The 21,939-nt window shown below is 45.1% G+C and overlaps 1 long non-coding RNA gene across 1 annotated transcript in view; it reads left to right on the top strand.

Moving 5' to 3' along the window:
• The first annotated feature begins 17,387 nt into the window (after window positions 1-17,387).
• LOC133229988 (uncharacterized) overlaps window positions 17,388-21,939 on the top strand; it is a 113,898-nt gene continuing 109,346 nt past the window's right edge. Inside the window, exons 1-3 of the long non-coding RNA XR_009730691.1 lie at window positions 17,388-17,484; window positions 18,434-18,512; window positions 20,489-20,612. This is a non-coding gene — a long non-coding RNA (uncharacterized LOC133229988). The remainder of the gene's footprint in view (window positions 17,485-18,433; window positions 18,513-20,488; window positions 20,613-21,939) is intronic.

Raw genomic sequence — 21,939 nt, 5'->3', positions numbered from 1 at the left:
GCTGCAGTCCATGGGGTTGCCAAGAGTCAGACATGATGGAGCAACTCAACAACAGGGTGTCCAGCCCAGCTATCAATACAGTGGTGACAAACACTTCCCACTGGTGCCATGTGGTGATATCTTTTTGGTTCCCATCCCATTGCTAACCTCCCCATTAACATGGAACCCCTGGCTGAGAACACTGCCCTTCACAGGCTGAGGGAGCAGCCAGTGGTACTTAGGATGACATGGTTATTTACAAGCACAAGCCTTGAAGTTGGAGGGGCCAGGAGTTACATCCTGAACCTGACCCTACTGGATGACCTTGACTTTGATAAGTCATTAAACTCTTAAGTATCAGCTGCCTCACCTAGACAGTGGAGAATTGAGAACCTACCTCTCAGGAGCAGTTGAAGTTTAAATGAAGCAATATATTTAAAATGCTGAGGTTAGCACCTAGCATATAACAAGTGTTCATTATTATTTCCCCCAGTTATTTCTTCTTGGCTTAAACGTATCGAGTATAATCCAGCAAAACCCTTGCTAGGGGTTATTCCTCTCATCTAGCTTCACAAAGATTCTGAAGAACAAGGTGACTTCAGATGACACTCCCAGTCGAAGAGGCCCCAAGTGAAGATGCTGAGACCTCTGGAATAAGCAGAGGGACAGGGAAAGTTACAGTACCTGGAGATGAGATCTAGAAAAATAAGAAAATTAGGCCCCGCTTAAATTACCTTTACCCAGCATTAATCACCATGAATGCAGCAAGAGATCTATTTTTGTACCAACATTAGAGGTCAAAGCCAGTGGAGATTTGGAATTTTTTTTTTCTCCTTCTCAAATTACTCAGGACTCAAAGTAGAGAAGATGACCTGTTGGTTTGCTGACTGGAGATTTTAGGCAAAGTCATGAGGCACTGACTTTTCTCTCCCCAGGACAGAGTAAGGCGATGCTTTGTCAACCACCTGGCTGATGTCATTGCTGTTGACAGCCGATCCTAATAATGCAGTCGGCAGCGTAGGCCAAGGGCTCCTATACGATCTTCTCTGGCTCCTGAATTTCCCATACAGGCTGCCTCCATTGATCAGATATAATCGAATAATGGCTAAAATTCTGCTTCTCCATGGGCCCTATAAGGCCATTTCTTTATGACATGACCAAATTGGCCATAGCGCATTCAATTTGTTTTAATGGCCAACACAGAGGCAATTAAGCGGATTGACTGTGCAGCGATCCAAATTGTCCATTAAGAAGGTGGCCAGGATAACTTATCCAAAGTCTTGTATCCCCCCACCATCCACTTATTTGGGGATGTCTAGACTTGGCTGAGCCTTTAATTTTTTTAATTCTTAAAACTTCTGTTAACTAGTTCTGTTTGATGTTGACGCTACAGTTCTTTAGAAGGAAGCAAAGCAGGTTTGGAAAAGAAAGAGGGATTTTTTTGGGGGGAGGGTGATCTCGACTCTTCTGGTCTGAGTGAGGTAATAGGAAGTAAGCACCTCATTCAAGTTCTGAAGATTTACAAGGGTATGAGAAATGAAGTGCATTGGTGCCGATTGCTACTAATACGCGTTTTATGAGGAGGAATTTATCTTCCCACATTAGCAGCCTCCAAGGTTATGATCTGTCTCTATAATATGTACCTGCTTTTGAACAACTGACGGTTGACTTCATCTGGTCCCATTTTGCTAATTCACTCTGCAAAGGAAAACTACTCTTGCCGGAATTTTAAAGATGAAAAATGCACCCATTATATTATCAAATACAATTGATCTTGGAGCACATGTGTGTTTAGATAAATGCATCTGATTCCTGTGTAAAAATTTAAGCAACACTGCATACAGGAAGCCTCATTTTGCGGGAGAAATAGAGTGTGCCTGCTAAGGTGCTCTCGTTGAGAAGTTTGCCGTAGAGGGGCTAGCCTGCCAACAGAAAGAGGCAAAGATCATCGGACGCAATCTGATCTCTCTCAACTTTCCTGTTGAGGGTGTTTCATGTCCCTGTTTTCTGTCTCAACTGGCACTTTTCCTTTAAATATTTGTCTTCGATGTCATTGGGCAAAATCAAAAGCGAGAGCAAATTAATAACTCCACCTCAACTTCTTTCCACCATTTGTTCAAATTAGTAGTGTCTTAAATGGATATTGTGTTTTTTGGCCTAAAAACACATTTTCACGAGGGTTTCATTTTAAATAGATGAGGGATCCTTCTAAGATAGACATGGCTAACTCCATTTGACTGATAAGGGAAGCACAGAAAAATGAGCAGCTTTCTGTAACTGTGGCTATTGGTGGCAAACCGAAGAATCAGGGCTGGTTTAGAGCCTGGGGTTTGCCCTCAAGATAGACCTGGGTCTCCTGGCTGGGAGGCAGTATCTGATAGATAGTAAGGAGTGACCTGTAGTCATGAAGACACATGGACACCTCTGGACAGGTCATCTCTGCCACCCCACCCCCAATGTCTCAAGTCCCCTGAGCCCAGGAAATGTTCTTAGAGGCAACAAGTGGCAAGGTTAAAAGTGAAGAATCTGGATTTGAATCCAGTCCTGCTATGGGCTAGTCATGCCTTGGAGTCCTTGTTTTCCTTACCTACAGATTAAGTGTAACAACAGTATCCACTTCACAGTTGCTCTGTTTTCTCTCCTGACTGGCTTTCTCTCCTGTTGACCACTATATACTGATCAGACCACCATACCATGAATATCTGGCACTCAGTAAATATTTGCTGAATGAATGAAGGAGAATGACAAATATCAAGTTCCTGGTGTATATATATATATATATACATATAGTTATAAACACTCAATATATGTTCACTATTCATAATAATAGTTTTAGTAATGGATCAGAAGGGATTCTCTGGTGGCTCGGATGGTAAAGAATCTTCCTGCAGTGCAGAAGACCTGGGTTCGATCCCTGGGTTGGGAAGATGCCCTGGAGAAGGGAACAGCTACCCACTCCAGTATTCTCACCTGGAGAATTCCATGGACAGAGGAGCCAGGTGGGCTACAGGCTATGGATCAGAAAGATAAAGACCCGCTTTTGTGTCTCTAAATGGGTTAGATAATATTGCTCTCCTCAGGTTATGGGATACTTTAGAAAATTCTGTGCAGAATGCCTGGCATGGTATCTACTCTCAGTGTTTCTGTGACCATTAGTATTATTGTTAATATTATCATCAGTATTATTATTTCAAAGTTCTGGAACTCCTCCGAGACTTTGCATACCAGCAGAATAGAAAAGGTTATTAGCATCCCCGCCTGCTCACCATATGGGAGAAGTCTGACCTACAGCACAGTAACCAGCCTATGTAGGAAGCATTCCGGTTCCTGACGAGCAGATGATGGAGACTGAGGCTCGGACCTGGACGGGGTCGTGGTTCTGGGACTTGGGTGCCATTCTTCTCTTTCCTCAAGTCTCAGATTTTTTTCAGCCCACGTGTCACCCTGCTAGTGGCTTTTGCCTGTCACCACGCTGAGGCACATGGTTCTTCAGGCATGAATGAGAGCAGGAGCTCTGGGGCCATCACCGTTAAGACAGTTCCATCAGTTTAGCTCCCCCATCAGTTTGAGCAAAGAGCAAGGACTCCTTTTTTTCATGGAAAGGCATTTTATATTAAATACGGTAGTGTGTATACATCGATCCCCAATTCCCAATCTGCCCCTCCCCCACTACCCTTCCACACCTGGCAACTAACCATCAGTTCACTCTCTAAGTCTGTGAGTCTGTTTGTAAATGAGTTCATTTGTATCATTTTTTTAGATTCTGCATATAAGTGATATCACATATTTATCTTCCTCTGTCTGACTTTCTTCATTTGGTATGATAATCTCCAGATCTACCCATGTTACTGCAAATGGCATAATTTCATTTGTTTTAATGGCTGAGTAATATTCCATTGGATATATATATCTATCACATCTTCTTTATCCATTCATCTGTCTATAGGCATTTAGGTTGCTTCCATGTTTTGGCTATTGTGAACAAAGCTGCTACGAACACTGGGGTACCATGTTTTCCTCTGGATATATGCCCAAGAGTGGGATTGCTGGATTGTATGGTAGCTCTATTTTTAGATTTTTAAAGGAAACCCCATACTGTTCTCCATAGTGGCTGCGCCAATTTACATTTCCAACAACGCTGCAGGAGGGTTCCCTTTACTCCACACCCTCCCCGGCATTTATTGTTTGTGAATTTTTTGATGATGACCATTCTGACTGGTGTGAGGTGATATCTCATTGTAATTTTGATTTGCAGTTCTCTAATAATGAGTTATGTTGAGCATCTTTTCATTTACTTCTTGGCCGTCTGTATGTCTTCTTTGGAGAAGTGTTTCTTTAGGTCTTCTGCCCATTTTTTAATTGGGTTGTTTGCTGTTTTGATGCTGATCTGTATGAGCTGTTTGTATTAATAAATTTTGGAAGGACTCTTAGCTAAATACCTGGCATATGGCAGGAACTCAGTAAGTATCTATCGAATGGGCAGATGAGCACCCCCTCAGACAAAAAGCGAGTCAGAGGGACAGTGTTCTCAAGTCCTGGTCAAAGCCCCAGAGGCTCCATGAGAACCTTGAGCGCAGTGGCTCTTGTCCTGATATCACTGTCATAAACTCTTTCAGAACACATCTCCTATTTTCTCTCAATTTAGAGAGAAAATGTAGTTTTGTGGCCCCGAGTCAGTGCCTTCCCTCCTGCCCTTCCACCCAGCTTCTTCATGGTCCATTCAGCAGAGGCGTGGTGGTTCCCATTTGCAGAGTCTAGGCAAATTTCCTAATACCTGTGAACCACGAACCACCTTATTAACCCTTCTCTTCTCTTATGGTGGCACAATTAACGAGATGATAAAGCTCTTTAAAACGAAAGAAAACTCTAAAAATATATTGATTTTCTACCGAGCCATAATATTAAATGTATCATTCCAAACTGGAGAGGGGACTCATTTAGAAGGGACCCATAAATCTACAATCATCTCTGTGCAATGACATTAAAAAAAAAAAGGCGTCACAAAAAATTATATATATGGAAGCTTGTCTATCACTAAATTACTCAGTTTGGATTTCCACTAATAAAATAGAAGGACTTGTTATATTAGGCAAGTCACTCCCATTATTAATTTGTTAGATAAATGGCTTCTATAATCTTGAAACTTTAAATGAAATGGAATTCACTAATCCTAATTGCTTTGCCTTCTACCGGAATTTTTTCCCATTAGTTCAGCATGTTGTTTTTTTTTCCCCCCTCTTTTCCACTTGAAGAGAGGAGCCTTCTTCAACTTAAAGCCTTAGGGTATACTTCATGGGTTTATTAATTATCAGGTATTCATTCAGAGGGGTTAATTAAGCAATAACTTTCTGTTGACTGTGGTATACAAAGAATAAAAGGCTTGACTTTGCCTGCTGATTAAGCTGCTAGTGACCCCGCCTTCATTTTCCTCCCTGTGGTTGGGGGAAATAAAAATCTTTGACCAGTTCTGGTCTTGAGTTCCAAGGCCACTCAGGAGGCCAGTTAAAAACAGTTCATATTTACAACTCAAGCCACCTTGAGAGCATCCAAAAAAAAAAAAAAGAGAGCAATTCCCACTTTTGGGGGGAAAACTTTGTGCTTCTCTAATAATCACTCTTCTGTCTTCTCAGCCCAAACTTCAATATTTGCATTTTTCCTTTTTTTTTTTTTTTTCAGCCAGTTGCTCAAGATGCCTTTCTTTTCCTATGGCTTCAAAAAGTCTGCAGCATGCTTTTGAGCAGTGGAAGATAAAGAATGAGTTTCTGCCCCTTCTCTAGGGAGTTTAGTGGAATCAAAATAAATCACCATGGTAAGTCCAGACCAGGCAGGAGTGGTGGGAGTTTGGATTTTTTTTTTTTCTTGATCATTTTCGTCTTAGAGTACATCATCTCAGTACTCATCAGAGTACATCTACTTGGGTCCATGTTCAATAGTTGTGGTTCCCAAAGTAAAGCTGGGATAGAAGCAGGACATACGTGTAGGGACGATGGACTTTTTTTCTGTGTTCTTCAGTCATGCCTCTCCACTCCAGAACTGGGTTGGAGAAACTAAGGCAAGAGGCCACACTCACTGATGCACTGAAGTGCTGGAAAGCTATTTGTCAGATGGCTATTCTTGCCAGGTTCTATGTTTTGAGTTAGCACCTGCTTTCAGGAAACTTACAGTCTTGTGGAGAAGTCAGGGAGGATGCCGCACTACTTTGTAGCACTGCCGTTTTGATCTCTAGATCTTATAGTTTTGATCTATAAGAGGATAAGCGATGAAGGGCAGGGGAGAGATATATTAATAAATCCCCACAAGACTGAGAGGAAGGGTCTAGAAGCATGGGGCTCACATAAGAGATCACCAGCACACAGACCTGGGGTCCTTCCCCTGAGCACGCAGCCCTCTCTTTAGAGGCCTCATCCCCAGCCTCTGGGGAAAAGCAAGCCTCAATTCAGCATTTAGCAGAACAAAGGAGAAACAATTGTGACCCAGAGACTACAAATGTTTTCCTTAAGCAACCACAAGGGACAGCCTCTTTGGTGAGTGCATTTACCAGATGGCCGGTGCTAGTCAGCTGCTTCCAATCAAATCTTGCACCACTGAGTCGGTGTATCCCACACACTCAGCAAGATTCTGCTGAGTGGAGGAGTTAAAAAAAAAAAAAAAAACTTATTTTGTTCTATACCTAGAAAGTGTGCTCTTGGGGTTTTCGGGGACAGAATCCAAAACCAATAAGACCTTATCAGAGGAGAGCAATGGAAAACGACCAGGCGCCCTGTCCTGGGGCATAAGTTTGTTTTCAGTTTATGGCGTTGGGGTAAAGGCAAGTGGACAAGCTGTTCTTCCAGTCAGGGCAGCAGTGGGGGGATGGGGAATACTTGGGGGAGACGGAGAAGAAAGATTGTGAAAGACAGAAATGAGGACATTTCCAAGGTCACAGGGTGCTAAAGTTCAACTAATATTTTGCAGATTATAATTTATCTTGCTTTATCTTTAGTCTTTAAAAAAAAAAAGACTAAATTCATTCCATCACATAAATGTCATGTAAGTGAATGTCAAGTATATGTGTACTTGATTATTGATATCAATAAATATCGACTGTTGATATCGATAAATCAGTGTTCTTGATAGGAACTTTGGAAAACATGCTGTAGTGGAAATTTTAAAATATATCATCCATACCCAACCTGTCTCAATATAAAATGGTTTCCTTTTAAAGAACCTGCTGGAATGACCATTTTACTGGGAAGAGGAGGGGGCAGGTAAGAAATGAGATTATTTCTAGTGCTTGTTGAATGTAAGGAGGATTTTTTGGTCCTCACACCTCCCTGTACACACACACACACACACACACACACACACACTGAAATACAGCTAGCTCCCCGGTTAGAAATGCTCCCTCCAACAAACAAAAATAGTCCACCCTCTCTCCCTCTGAATCTGAATGACTTTTTTCAACTTCTTTGTAGAAACAGGAAGTCCCTTTGGGAACTGGAACAATGCTTACTGAACTGGACACCCCCAAACAGCACCACCACCCTCCACACCCCGTGAACAGGGCAATGCAAAAACGCCCAAGTCTGCTCGAGACGGTCAGTGTGTTCCAGGTCTGAGCACCCGGTCTGTCCTGGGGCTTATGAAAAAGGCAACGTGAGACTCTGCTGTGCAAAGAAGAGTCCTTTATGTGCCCCACCCTGAACCATTCCAGACAGCAGAGGTGTCAGGGGACGGACTGGAGTTTTGGTGTGGTTTGTACTCAATAAAATGCTTAGATTATGTCTTCTCCTCCTCTTCCCCCCACCCCACTCCCACCACACCAAATCACACAAACAGAAAAGTGAGCCCAATAATCCTCTTATAAATGCAAGTAAAAAGAATCCTTACATTAGCTACCTCCTGTTAGCCAGGGCTCTCCCAAGGCCGGAGATTGAAACTCTAAGATTCCATTTCTGCGTCTCTAAAGTTGGGCAGAATACCAGCTCACAGGGCAGTGGAAGGTGTAAAGAGATGAAGAGATGCAAGTTCGCAAGACCCCCAGCGTGTGGGTCCCCCGTCCCCAGTGGGAGCTTCCCTCCGCTGTCTTCTTTCTAGTCCGCTCCACCCTGATCCAGCAACACTCTTCTGATAAAACACAATTTGGCAGGCTGTGAAATTGTTAATGTCTGGATTTGGATGATGGTGAGGGAGAAAATTAAATTGCATGCATCTGAAGTAAAACTAGGAGCTCAGGAATTATCTGGCAAAGAGAAGCTTGATCTGGAAAACTGCTCCTCAGTTTTTATGACTTCCCAGTATGAATGCACCCACCAGAAAGGGGTCAGCGTTCAGGAGATGCTGTGGTTGAATGTGACTTGGTGATGGGAGGCGTGGAGGATGAACCCTGAACCTTCCGAGGAAAGAAGGGGGCTGGGGCCAGGGAAGGCAGGAAAGCACCTCTCTTTCCTGGAACTGCAGCAGAACGCGGCCCTCCAAACCCCGGCAGCTTCTCTCTGCCCAGAGGTGACTTTGGAATCTGCGTGTTCCTGCAGCCACTGGTTAACAGTTAGAAATCTGTCCGTAAAATGTGGTCAGAAAGCTATAATTTTCCCTCTGGAAGATTGCCCCATTGTGTAGAGATTTTGCTTGTTTGTTTGTTTGTTTTAATTCTTGTAAGAGGCTAAAAATAGCATGGGACTCATTGTCAACAAGGGTAGCTAAGTGTTTCTAAATCAGGATGTCAACGGATTTTGCTACCATTATATGTAGGCTGTCTCTGAGAAAGAAGCAGTTTGATGAAAAGGACTGGGATGCAAATATACAAGCCTGTTTATTTTATTTTAATTCAGTCAAGACTTTCCTCTGTCATTTAAGCTGCCAAAAGCCATTTAAAATACTATAGGGTCCCAATGTGTCTGTATTATTATTCACCTGGGGGTCTCAAGTCCCTTTACTAGTATTATTTCTGAGTCTACAATAGATGACTAGCAAGTGTGGAATGGGAAGATGAAGGAATGATTGCATATAGGATGACAGAATTAACTCTAAGTGGTCCCAAGGCTCTGGCTATTTCTTTCTCTCTTCAACCGTTATTTCTTCCACCACTCAACGTTCCATCTTCTAGAAAAATGCTCAGATTATGCCAGGTGAGACTGGATTGCGTGATCGCTAGGCTAGCACTGGCTCCTCTTACCACCTCCTCTTAAGCTTGCTCCCTCATCCCTCACTTGTAGGAGTGTTTTCAAAGTCCTCTAACTGTAAGAATCACCTGGGATGCTTACTCTACGCACGGCTTCCCAAGTCCTTTCTGCGGATCTCCACCTCACTTGCACATTAGATTCAACAGGGGAGCTTTTAAAACTGCTGATGACCAAGCTGTCTTCCAGACCAATTCCATCAGAAACTCGGGGTGTAGGATCCAGGCATCAGCGGCTTTAAAGCTCCCCAAGTGATTCCTGTGAGCTGCCAAGTGTGAGTGCTGCAGTCAAGTCCAGGATTCAGCAGGTCTGCTCTGGGACCTTGGAGACTGTGTGCAAGTGCCCCAGGTGATTCTCAGCATCATCAACAGATTTTTTTGGAATTATCTCTATAGTTTGAGAACCAGATCAAGCACTGTTTCTGAAACTGTGTCAATTTCTCCTAAGACCAGTCAGTTGAAAGCCACCTGCATACACTTGAATGGCCCAGTGGTAAACACCTAACTCAATTGTACCAATCACATTCTCTCACCTGAGATAGTGGGAAGGGGAGTCACTGGGCTGCGGGTGGTGTCCTTTGTAAGAAAATATGAAGTACATTTTTGATGGGGTAATCCTGTCTGCTGCTGCTGCTGCTAAGTCTCGTCAGTTGTGTCCGACTCTGTGCGACCCCATAGACGGCAGCCCACCAGGCTCCCCCGTCCCTGGGATTCTCCAGGCAAGAACACTGGAGTGGGTTGCCATTTCCTTCTCCAATGCAGGAAAGTGAAAAGTGAAAGTGAAGTCGCTCAGTCATGTCCGACTCTTAGTGACCCCATGAACTGCAGCCTACCAGGCTCCTCCGTCCATGGCATTTCCCAGGCAAGAGTACTGGAATGGGGTGCCGTTGCCTTCTCCATTACATGTGAAGCTGGGGGAAGGAGGCAACAGACACACTGAGAGAAAGAACCCATAAAAGAGGAAGAGAGGACGACCCTGGCGAAACCTTTCTTTCTGCTCCTGATTTTTGATTCCCATGAGGCCCAGATGCTTGTTTTACCCATAGGTTCATTATTCCTTAATTCTGTACATGTTCTACATGTTTCTATATTGCTGTTTTTTAGTCATTAAGCCATGTCCAACTCTTTGCGACCCCATGGACTGTAGCCCCCTAGGCTTCTCTGTCCATGGGATTTCCCAGGCAAGAACACTGGAGTGGGTTGCCATTTCCTTCTCCAGGGGGTCTTCCCAACCCAGGTCTCCTGCATAGACAGGTGGATTTTTTACCACTGAGCCACTAGGGAAGCCCATGTTTCTATATACTTCTTTATTGTTTTCTGGATTAAGTAGGTTTTTCTTTCGTAGCAATTCAGATATAATTGGGATGGGACACATTCACCATTCTTCCCGGAGCCAAGTGAACAGTGGTGTCTGTCTTGGGATCCACGTTCCAAATCGCACATTTTTTTTTTTCTTTTGAAGTCAGGTTTGTGGCATTATAATTTATCAATGACAAAATTAACCTTTTGTGTCCCAGTATGTGAATTTTGACAAATATGACAGTTGTCATATAAAGAGCCACCTTTATATTCACAATATGGACTATTTCCATCACTCCAAAAGTGTTTCACATGGCCTCTTTGTACCCTTGGCGTCTGACATTCACCGATGTGTTGTCTGTTCTTACAGTTTCATAGCTTTTTTCTTTCCATCATGTCACATGATTGGAAACATGCAGTTGGTTTATTTTGAGACTGGTTTCTTTCATTTACCAGTGCATTTTTTACTAACCCTCAGTATTGCAGGTATTAGATGTGGTTTTTTTTTTTATTGTCCAGTTGTATTTCATCGTATGGGTATACCATAATTTGTTTACCCATCCACCAGTTAAATGCCATTTGAATAGTTTGGTTTCTTCTGGGTTTTGGTCATTATGAATAAATCCACGATAAACGTTTGTGTTGAGGTTTTTGTGTGAAAGTATACTTCCATTCCTCTTGGGGAAACAGCCAGGGATGGAATTACTGGCTAATATATAAGTGTATGTTTATATTTATAGAACGTGTCAAACTACTTTCCAATATGACTGTCCCATTTTGTATTTCCATGAGCACTACATGAGAATTCCAGTTGTTCTTAACTCCTTTCAGCTCTTGGTGTTGCCACTTTGATTTTTTAAGTTATTTCAGCCACTTTAATAGGTAGTGATGTCTCATTGTGGTTTTAATTTGGATTTCCCTAATGACTAATAATGCTAAGCATCTTTTCAAGTATTTATCATCTCTGTCTTCCTTAGTGGAGTGTCTCTTAAAATATCTTGTCCATTCTTTTATCAGGTTGTTTTCTTATTATGGAGTTTTATAGGCTCTTGATAGAAATCCTTCATCAGGCATTTATTTTGCAAATATTTTCTCACAGCTTTTGGCTGGTTTATGCATTTTCAGTGTGTCCTCTAAAGCGCAGAAATCATTCATTTTGCTGAGGTCCAGTTTACAAATTTTTTTAAAGTGGATTGTATTTGTTGTGTTGTATCAAAGAGATTTTTGCCCAACCTAGGACTTTCTCCAATGCCACTGTTTCTCTTACCTTTTCTTCCAATATTTTACATTTTTAGCTAATTTAGTTTATAATGGTTCAGGATGTAGACAAGTGTTCATTTATTTTGCATATAATTGCCCAGTTAGCACGTGTTGAAAAGATTATCCTCCCTATTTACTTATTATTTGTACCTTTTTCTTGAGCTGTTTTTCAGAGCCGCTCTAGGGTTTACTACATGTATTTTTAAATTATTGCAGTTCACCTGCAAATAACATTTTAACCCTACATGTACAGTGAAAGTATCTTACAACAGTCAACTTGCAGTTCTTTTCTGAGGTAGGTCTGCACACCTGGGCCTCACAGGTGGGTTCTCTGGCTCTCTCCGTGCCTCTTTTCCAGGGCAGCCAGCCTCTGCCCCCCGCCTGGGATGGGTCACGTGGGACAGCAGTTTGCTGCCCTCCCCCAGCAGTAGCTCTTGATTGTAATGAACACTTTAATTGCCCTCCTCAGATATAGAGGGACTGTATCTTTTATTCTTCCCCAGGCCTTAATGTGGAGAAGGCAATGGCAACCCACTCCAGTACTACTGCCTGGAAAATCCCAAGGACAGAGGAGCCTCGTAGGTTGCAGTCCCTGGGGTTGCTGCGAGTCAGACACGACTGAGCGGCTTTGCTTTCACTTTTCGCTTTCACGCATTGGAGAAGGAAACGGCAACCCACTCCAGTGTTCTTGCCTGGAGAATCCCAGGGACGGGGGAGCCTGGTGGGCTGCCGTCTATGGGGTTGCACAGAGTTGGACACGACTGAAGCGACTCAGCAGCAGCAGCAGCAGCAGGCCTTAATGAGTCTTTACCTGTGTCCTGGATGCCGCAGGGTTTGCTGGGCCTCTCAGGTAGCTTAAGGATTTTGATCAGCAGGAGGAAAGGCATCCTGCCCCCCACCCCCCACAGTGGCAGTGGGTCCTCCCCACTAGGGCTGCATCACCCAAGGAAGCTCACTCTAGTCTACTGTTAGTTCCCAGCCTTACTTGTGAGCATCTGGTACACCAAATTGGAAATGCTACAAGTGAGTGACAGCTCCCAGCGTGTCTGTGGGTCCTAGAGGTCTCCTATCCTCCTGCTGGCCTAGGCTCTATCTCTGGCAATTTATTTAAAATGTTAAGGTACCTCCTGGTGTTGATTCTTCCCTTGGCCTGCCATGTGGAAAACTGTACTGCTATCCCAATTCTCCCATCCCTTGGAGAGGCCTTTCTTTACTTGGAAATTGGGCTACTTGGTGACCTTCTAACTTCAACTCTCTCACAGGTTCAAGAAAAGCTAGTTCATCTGGATTTTTCTTATTGTTAAGGTGGGAGTAATACTGTGTTCAGCTTTCTATCCCCAAGGCAGAAGTGGAAAGCTCTGTTTACGCAAAGATGCTAAACTTCCGGAAATACTCCCTTTCTTCTTAGACACATACGGGACACAGGCCAGATCAACAAGTCGCTTCAATGTTCAGTTCATCACTGAACAGCTAATCCAATCTAGACAGTCTTTCTGAATTTTATACATAAGTATTGATTGATTAAACCTCATGAACTATTTATTGATATGCAGACACACTAATCTCATTTTTAATCATTTCTTCCAACATGTTTCTAGGCAGACAGTTTCAGTTTGGAATTCTTTTAATGCTGTTTTCATGCTCTGTTTCTTTCCTTTTTAAAATATGGTAAAATAATTTAGTACTTGTATGACATTCTTACATCTTTGATAACAGATGCTACAAACTAGTCAGCCTAAAATAACAGATATTGACTCTTGCACAGTTCTGGGGACCAGCAGTCTGAAACTGAGGTGTGGACAGGCTGCTTTTGGAGGATTCAGGTTCCATGCCTCTCTCCTAGCCTCTGGTGGCTGCCCGAAGTCCCTGATGTTCCTTGGTTTGGAGATGCATCACTCCAATTTCTGCTTCCATCTCTTTTTTTTTCAATTGAAGTATAGCTGATTTACAGTGTTTCAGGTATACAACAAAGCGATTTAGTTTAATTCACATATAAATGTGATTTAGTTTGAATCATATTCTCTGATTGTTTTCCGTTATAGGTTATTACATAATATTGAACGTAGTTCCTTGTGCTATACAGTAGGTCCCTGTTGTTCATCTGTTTTATATATAGTAGTGGATATCTGTTAATCACGAATTCCCAATTTATCCTTCTCTTCCTTTCCCCTCTGGTAACCATACGTTTGTTTCTATTTTGTAAATAAGTTCATTTGTATCATTTTTTTCTTAGATTCTACATATAAGTGATATCATATGATATTTTTCTTTCCTCTGACTTAGTTTGCTTAGCATGATAATCTCTGCTGCTGCTGCTGCTGAGTCGCTTCAGTCGTGTCTGACTCTGTGCGACCCCAGAGACGGCAGCCCACCAGGCTCCCCCGTCCCTGGGATTCTCCAGGCAAGAACACTGGAGTGGGTTGCCATTTCCTTCTCCAATGCAGGAAAGTGAAAAGTGAAAGTGAAGTCACTCAGTCATGTCCGACACCTTGCGACCCCATGGACTGCAGCCCACCAGGCTCCTCTGTCCATGGGATTTTCCAGGCAAGAACACTGGAGTGGGGTGCCATCGCCTTCTCCATGATAATCTCTAAGTTTATCCATTTGCTGTGAATGGCATGGTGTCTTTTTCATGGCTCAATAGTATTCCTCTGAGCGCGCGCGCACATGCGCGCGCGTGTGTGTGACATCTTCTTTATCCGTCCCTCTGCTGATTGACACTTAGACTGTGACCATCTCCACATTGCCATCTTTATTCTATGTATCCTCTCCTTTTATAAGGACACCTATCATTGGGGTTAGGGCCTACCTTAAATCCAGGAACATCTCATCTTGAGGTCCTCATTTATATCTTCAAAGACTCTCTTCCAAATAAAGTCACCTTCACAGATTCGGGGGTTGGGAATCAGCTATATCTTGTGGGGGCCCTACAGTTCTATTGATCTGTTTACCAGGTCAGACAGGTATTGTTTTCATAGTTGTAAGCTTTGCATCCACTGAGTCTCCATTAACTGGTGAGAAGAAGCCTTGGGGAAGTCTTTGTCATCACAAGAGCTGCCAGTATTTGCCAGTTTCACCTAGAATCAAATGATTTAATTAGTGAATCCATTTGCTCTTTTTTTTTCCCCTGAAAAACCCACCAAGAAAATCATTAGACATATTTTGGTTGGACTGAGATTTTTAGTAGATCTGTAGTTTCAACGTGAATGGGGGCACAGCATCACCAGAAAGCCCACAAAAAATAGAGACAAAGCTGAATTAAGAGTAACTAATAACCCAAAGTTAGTTTATGTTGACCACAACAGACAGATTCTGTTTGGCAGGTATCGACTCATTTCTCTAGTTTATATTGTCATTAACCCGAACTGCCATGGAGCCATATGACCTAAATAATTTCGTTCTGCTATTCAGGGATTAACAAGAACTGAGTTCATATCTCGGCTAATCCATTTACAAGGTGTAGAACCCTCGGCAAGTTATACCATGAGTCTGGGACTCATTTTTCCCATCGGTTACATAAAAATAATATTACCTATGTTCTCTCAATGTTGTCCTGAAGATTCAGTTAAATGAGACCATGTAGGCAAAGCAGGGGCAAATTCCAGGCACTAATAAATGTTAGTTACCCTCCCCTTTGACCCCATATTGCTGTTCATCAAATTAACCTTTCCCCACACGAACTGATTATGTAATGCTTTATGGCATTTTTCTGCTCACACAGAAATGAAAGCAAGAAAGAAGCCTGGAATGGAAGTCAGGAGAAGTGGACTCTAACCCACTTAGACCTCTACCGCCCAGCTCTTTAGCCTGCAGGACTGGGCTTAGTTCCCTGGGCCTCAGTTTCCTTCACCACAAAACAAACACAGGTCTCCAAAATTATCAGCCATCTCAGAGGCCCTTACAACCCTGACTGCACGCAATTTACATCCTGGTTGCCAAAATCAGTGTCAGGGACACATGTATACTTTCTTCTCGTTTATTCCAGACTTTCACACCATTGGCGATTCATACATAATCTCCTAACTTGGAGAGTAAAGTCAGCACAATTGGGAGAATAAAGACCAGGCCTCTCTTTTCACCAGGAAAGAAGACTTGGATTTGGGTGTAAATCCAGATGCAGGACTGTGTGGGTTTTCTGCCAGGCCTCGCGGATGGTGTATTCAAGGCTTGTCTCCTCCCAGAGAACCTGGCGCCACCCCATCCTCTGTCTCACACAGACCAGCATTTGCCGCCTCTCCAAAACCTCCCAAGTATGTATTTCATAAAAGCAGGACCTGGTTCAAATCCCTTGTAATGTCTCCAAAGGGAAGGAGTAGAGTCAATAATCAGGGCTATGTCTGTGTGTCGTAAATTCCCCAATCTCCTATTCCCTCTCCCAGCAAGCACACGCAGGCGCACGCACACACACATAAACACAGCCATAAATATATACACTCCCATTTAATAGACTGGGGACTCAAATTACAGTTACAGTGTAATAAAACAGACTAATCTGCAGGGTGTGTGCAGAAGCATGTGTGTGTGTGTGCGCGCACGTGTGTGTGTGTGTGTGTGTGAGAGAGAGAGAGAGAGAGGGAGACACTTACAAGTCTTCTCCTTTACTTAAGGTCTAAATTCCCCCAGTGTGTTTCCTCTGGGACGCTGAAATAAGCTGTCCTCACAGAACTGTCCTAGAAGCTTCTTATCCCTGGAGGCATAGCTGGTTACCTAATTTGCAGGCCCAGCGCAAAATGAAAACACACAGGCCGATCTTTAAATCTTTAAGAATTTCGAAATAGCAACAGCAGAGCCTGAAACCGAATGTGAGATGAGACCTTCTCATTGCCAAGACCTCATGCGATTGTGCAGGTCACACCCTGGTTTGGTAGCAGACAGGGACTCCGAGGTCAGCTCCCCACACCCAGTACCGTTTTTCTTTAGGGTATCTTACACGGATGCATGCTCCTGGAGGTGTGTGATGTCAAGGAACTGGAGTGATCTTTGCCTGGGTTTGAGTCCTGCTAGACCACATACCAAGGGTGCCTGCTTGGACACTTCCGTTGTTCATTTTGAACTTCAACATCCCACCTCTCACATGGAGACAGGGCGATTCATTTCCCAGAGTTACAAGGAGCATTAAAAGCAGCAAGACATAAAACCGTGAGAACAAAGCCTGGCACACAAAAGATGTTCAAAGCGCCCTTCCTTTGGGCACAGACCTTGCAGATCTGTTCAAACAACAACCACACTATTAAAAGCGATGCTATTGTAACTCAAGTTTGCCAAGGGCCGCTGGTGATGGGGACCCAGTGGGATTTGAAAGCCCGACCAACCGTTTCCAAGGTCCTTCGCTTTTTACCACGAATGAGGTTTTCTCCCTAGGGAGTGGGAAGGGATGACCTTCGAAAAGGCGTCGAGTTTGGGGTACTCAGGCAAGCGTCGACTAAAGGTGAAGACGAGTTGCAAGGGGAAACGGGGAAGGGAGGGAGAGAAAGAAGGAAAAGTTCGCGCTGAAGTCTGAGGAACGCCTGGGTTTGTTTTTCTGCCTGGGACGGGGTTCTGTCTGCTCACCAGGTTCCTGGAGCGCGGCCCGCGGCTCCCATTGGTCGGCACGCGGCTGTTGCTACGCGGATGGACCAATGGTGCACGAGGCCCGTGCTGGCTCCGCCCTCCCCCGGGTTGGCTTTTTACCCCTCCGGCCTTTCCACCCCCCCCCGGCCCCCCCCCCCCCGCCCCAAGAGACGGGCCCGGCGCTGAGTTGGGGGCGAGCCCGGGTGGGGCTGCCGCCTCCTTGCACCGCGCCCCGGGAGGTTGGTTCACCTGTCCGACTCGTTCCTCTTCTCCGAGCTCCCTCGCCTTCCTGCCTTTGCACCGCCCGGGGCAACGGCGCGGGGTGCGCGGGCTGTTTTATTGCATTTATTTATTTATTTATCCCTCCCGGAGCCAGTGCGAGTTTTATGTTTTAATAACTTTATCAACTCGGCGAACTTGCGCGAGGGCACAGGCAGCTTCTCTTGCCCTCCCTCCTCCTCCCCCCCCCCCGCCCCCACCAATCTCTAACTGGCCTCTGGGTCCCTTCCAAAAGGTAAATGCCCCCCACCCCACCCCACCCCACCCCGAAGGTCCTCCCCACCCCAACCCGCACCCCATACAAACACTGGTTCAGGAGCACTTTGGCATTGCTGAACAGTTTCCTTGCCACAAAGCTGGTCCTCAGTTTAGAAATTTTTCAGGAGGGAAATTGCCTGGATAATAGAGAAAGAGAATTGAGGTGTAGACGGCACTGGGTACTTCGGATACTTCGGGTTAATAATAACATCAGTAGTAAAATAATAATAGCTGTCATTTGCCGTACTTAGACACTGTAGCAGACTCTGTGCTTTTGCTGCTAAGCAGTTGCCATGATTTAAAACTTGGTGTAGATGGGTAAACTGAGGCACTCAGCAGCGGAGCCCTTGGCTCCCAGAGGCCAGACAGAAGCAGGACTTGAAGCTCAGAGTGTCCTTGGCTCCAGCTGTTGCACAGCCCTAAGCTAGCCCCTGATGTATAGGGGATCCTGGGTCCCCAGTTTAGGCATGCCCCACCCCTGCCAGGTAGAGCAAGCCTGTGAAGGCATTCCTCTGACACGTGACTGCGCTTGCATCAACCCACCTGCGTGCTGGGAGTCACTAGTTCCCAGGGTTAGGAAGAACCTTCCAGTTCAGCATAGGTAACAAAATGTGTTTGTCTTACCAAGTTTCCTTTCTCTTTGTTTTCAAGGGGCTTCCTTCCAGTTCTCCTTCTTACGGCTTCACCACTGGTGTGGTCAACACAGCAGGCAAAATTAACCCGACTAAAGGTGAGGACAGAGTGCAGAGAGGCCGTGTGCCTGGCCAAGGTCACGCAGTAACACCCTGGCAGACCCCTGGCTGGCGGGGAGACTTCCCCTCCTCTCCAGGCCCGCTCGCTAGGAGGTTCTCTACTGGACAAGGGCGCCATGGCGTATGAATTAGGAATTTAAAACAACAGCAAAACTTAAGGATTGAGAATGCAGGAGAAAAATGTTGGTGAGAAATGTACTCAGCCCTGTGTTTTTGTGTGTGTGCAAACTGCCTGGAAAGTGGGCCCTCAGCCGGGAGCAGGATTGACTGGTGGAGTGTCTGCTGGCAAGGCTGATTTCTACCTGGCAGAAGACTGCCTACCACCCTAGCCCTTGTTCTGAGCCTGGCACCTCGGGGAAGCGTGTCTGTACTCAGTCTGCTGTTGCCTAAGAGGCTGAGCAGAAAGGCCCCAACTAGCCTTCCCTCTTCCCTTCGCCGGCCGTGCCCCCCTCTTCCCCTAACACAGCAGAAGCCAACAAGGGGTGTTTCTCTTCTGATGGCTTAAAGGAGGTGTGTTTGAACTTTACCCAGTGTTACCCAGCCCCCGAGAGCTGGTTCAGCACCACCCAGCCCCAGAGACTCCCTGGGTCCCAGAAAGATAGGACTGTCTCCTTCCTTAAATACCCCTGGCTTAAGAAGCCTCGCCAAAACCCTGCTCATAATCTTTCACCGTAAAGTTTATCTTCGAAAACTTTTCTGTAAAACCTATGGAAAAATAAAAATCAGGGTTGGGGCTGAGCAGATTGTTGCGTTTGTAGAGGCTGATTCGGCCCTGGTGGCCCACTGTAACTCTTTCCGCAGCCCAGGATTTGAGAGACTGTTTGCCGAGCGGCTTGCTTCCTTCTGGAATGCTAACCTGAATCCCTCCGGTTGCAACCTCTGCTTCCTCCCAAGCCTTGCAGGGCAGTGAGACACCGACCCACATGGTGCTATGTCTCGCCTGCTTTCAGTGCTCTTTGTAGCCAAGAGCCATGCGGATCTTTTCTCCTTCCACCAGCATTTCCTTGGAGGGTGCTCTGCCCCTGTGGTGGGCACTGGGGACTCCCACCCCTATGTTTGCAGTCAAGTGAGAAAAACAGTGTTACCCAAACCCCATCACAAACCCAAAGTTACACTGTTATCATGTTACAAGGGAGACATACATACATGACATCACCACAGAGTTGAAAAGAACTTAGTCATTTAGAGCAATCAAGGCAGCCTTCACAGAGGAGGTGATGTTTGAGCTGAGGTTTCATAGATGGACATAGCGTGGAGGCTAGGGTGAGGGTGGGTAGAAAGAAGAACCAGCACAGACACATGTCCTCTGTGGTGTCTGATATCCCTATATCATTTAGCAGGGCCTCTTACAGTCCAGTCCACTCTCCATGGGTGGGAAATTACTTTTTTATGAGACTCGTAAAAATAAGCTTCTCCCAGAATATGGGTCTTTCTCCTAAATCGAGAAATTGAGACTACACGCTGAGGCCTGGTCTTGCTAGGTGGGTGTACAGGTCACCAAAGTGATAAAATCAACATGTTGTTCACCGCTTCCCTAACCAGGAACCAGGAGGAGCACTGGGGTCCTGCCAGTCTCTGCCTTGGCCCGGTGTAGTTAGTATTATTAAGAAATATTAAAATTCCAGTGCCCCGGAACTGAAAGTACTCACCTTCAGATGCCTCCACGATTTATGAAATGCTGAGTGGGAACCTGGTGTTTCCTAAGTGTGACCCCCTGGGGACCCTTACAACCACACTAGGAGATCGAACTGTTCAACCTCTCTTTGCAGATGAGTTAAAAAAGGCCTAGAAAACCCTTGGGTCCTGACTCCCAGTGTGTGACATGGATGCAGAAGAGGAGAAAGTCTCCTTTGAGAACTCAGAGAGTGAGGGTTTTATGTCGTAGGCTTACAAAAGGTCAGATGTGGACAGCATTTGAGAGCAACTTTCTTTCTTCTTTTCAATTCTTATCCAGTGTTTGATCTACAGATAAGATACTCCTATGCATTTTGCAAGTTCAGTTTAGGATGACCTGCACTGATACCTGTTTTCACTAACTGGAAGAGATCTGAAGAGGACTTCTGCTCTTAGGAGGACAGGTAATTGCTTCTTCAATCTAGTGTTTCTACTTAAAAATGTTTTCGGAGGTATGCTCTACTTTCTGGGAGAAACCTGTGTAACACCACTGACATGTCCAGCCTGGACCTCAGTCTCTCCTCTAATAAGGGATTCACAGCCTTTTAGATAAAGCCAGGTTAACTTTGATTCAAAAAGTGTCTCTGCCTCAAGACCTCCGATTGGCCCAAGCAGAAAGGCTGACCTTCTTAGCAAAGATCCTCAGTGAAGGTTTGAACCGAGTTGGTGAGTAGAAAGAATCACGTGTACTACCAGCGCCTTACTTGGAGATGATAAAGGCAGAACCCAGAGTACCGTCATAGAGATCCTAATCTAAGTGTCTAAGAGCCTTGGAGGGGCTACATTCCCATCATTCTGTAAGACCTCTCTTACCTTCTAGGAATTGGAATTATGATGTTAAAGAATTGAGTCAATCATACTTCTTGGTGATCTCCCTGTGGGAACCCTTCTAGACCTAATAGCACAGAAGGAAGGCTCTGGGGTCACCTTTCCAGGCTCTGTGCCTGGATTGGTGGTGCAAGGTCATGGAGCCAGCTTCCCTTGTTTGTTACCTCTCCAGTTGGGTGCTTCCCTGATGAATATGAAGTAGCTGGAGCTTCTCCTAAGCGTCAGTGACAGTGGCCTCCTCAAATAGAGCCTTTCTTAGTTCATCCATCCATCTTTCCATCCGTTCAGCAAACATTTGCTGAGCCCCTGCTGTGGGCTACACCGCAAGGAGGAAGTTAACGGTGCAGCCTGATGCCTGCTTTCAGGACGTGTACCATCTAGTAGACAGAAGAAGACACTGTAAAGGACTGGGAGTGAAATGTCAGATTCCCAGGGTTATTATGCTGAAGATCCGATTTCCCTTCAAGAAATTCTCTCTGGCTCCTGCGAATGGAACAGCGGACGGAGGAGAGGCATGGCTGCCCATCAGGTGCTACCTCCGCTGGCGCTGAGTCGCCTTCTTTGTGAATTTCCTGCAAGCAGAGCGCTGCACTGAAGCTCCTCTCTTGTTTCGCTCTTTCCTGGTGGCTGACCTGCCTTCAGTCCTCTAGAGTGGAAGCTCCATGAAGCAGGGAGCTTTCTCTAGTTTGCTCGCTGCTGAGACTCTGGCACCAACAGAATCCCTGGAACCATGAGACGCACCATCCTAGTTGTTGGGCCAGTGAGCGACTTTTGCCTGAAACCTGAGTGAGGCAGAATGCTAGAAGCACAGAGAGAGAGAGGCTCCTGTGGCTGTTTGTCGCTCAAAGAGGCTCCAGTCTGCTCCCCAGGAATCCTTTAAGGATTTGGTAAGAAGACTCTTCT

Source organism: Bos javanicus, chromosome 18 (assembly GCF_032452875.1).
Source record: "Bos javanicus breed banteng chromosome 18, ARS-OSU_banteng_1.0, whole genome shotgun sequence".
NCBI lineage: Eukaryota > Metazoa > Chordata > Mammalia > Artiodactyla > Bovidae > Bos > Bos javanicus.
The sequence above is the reverse complement of the archived record's forward strand: the minus strand, read 5'-3'. Positions and strand labels throughout refer to the sequence as shown.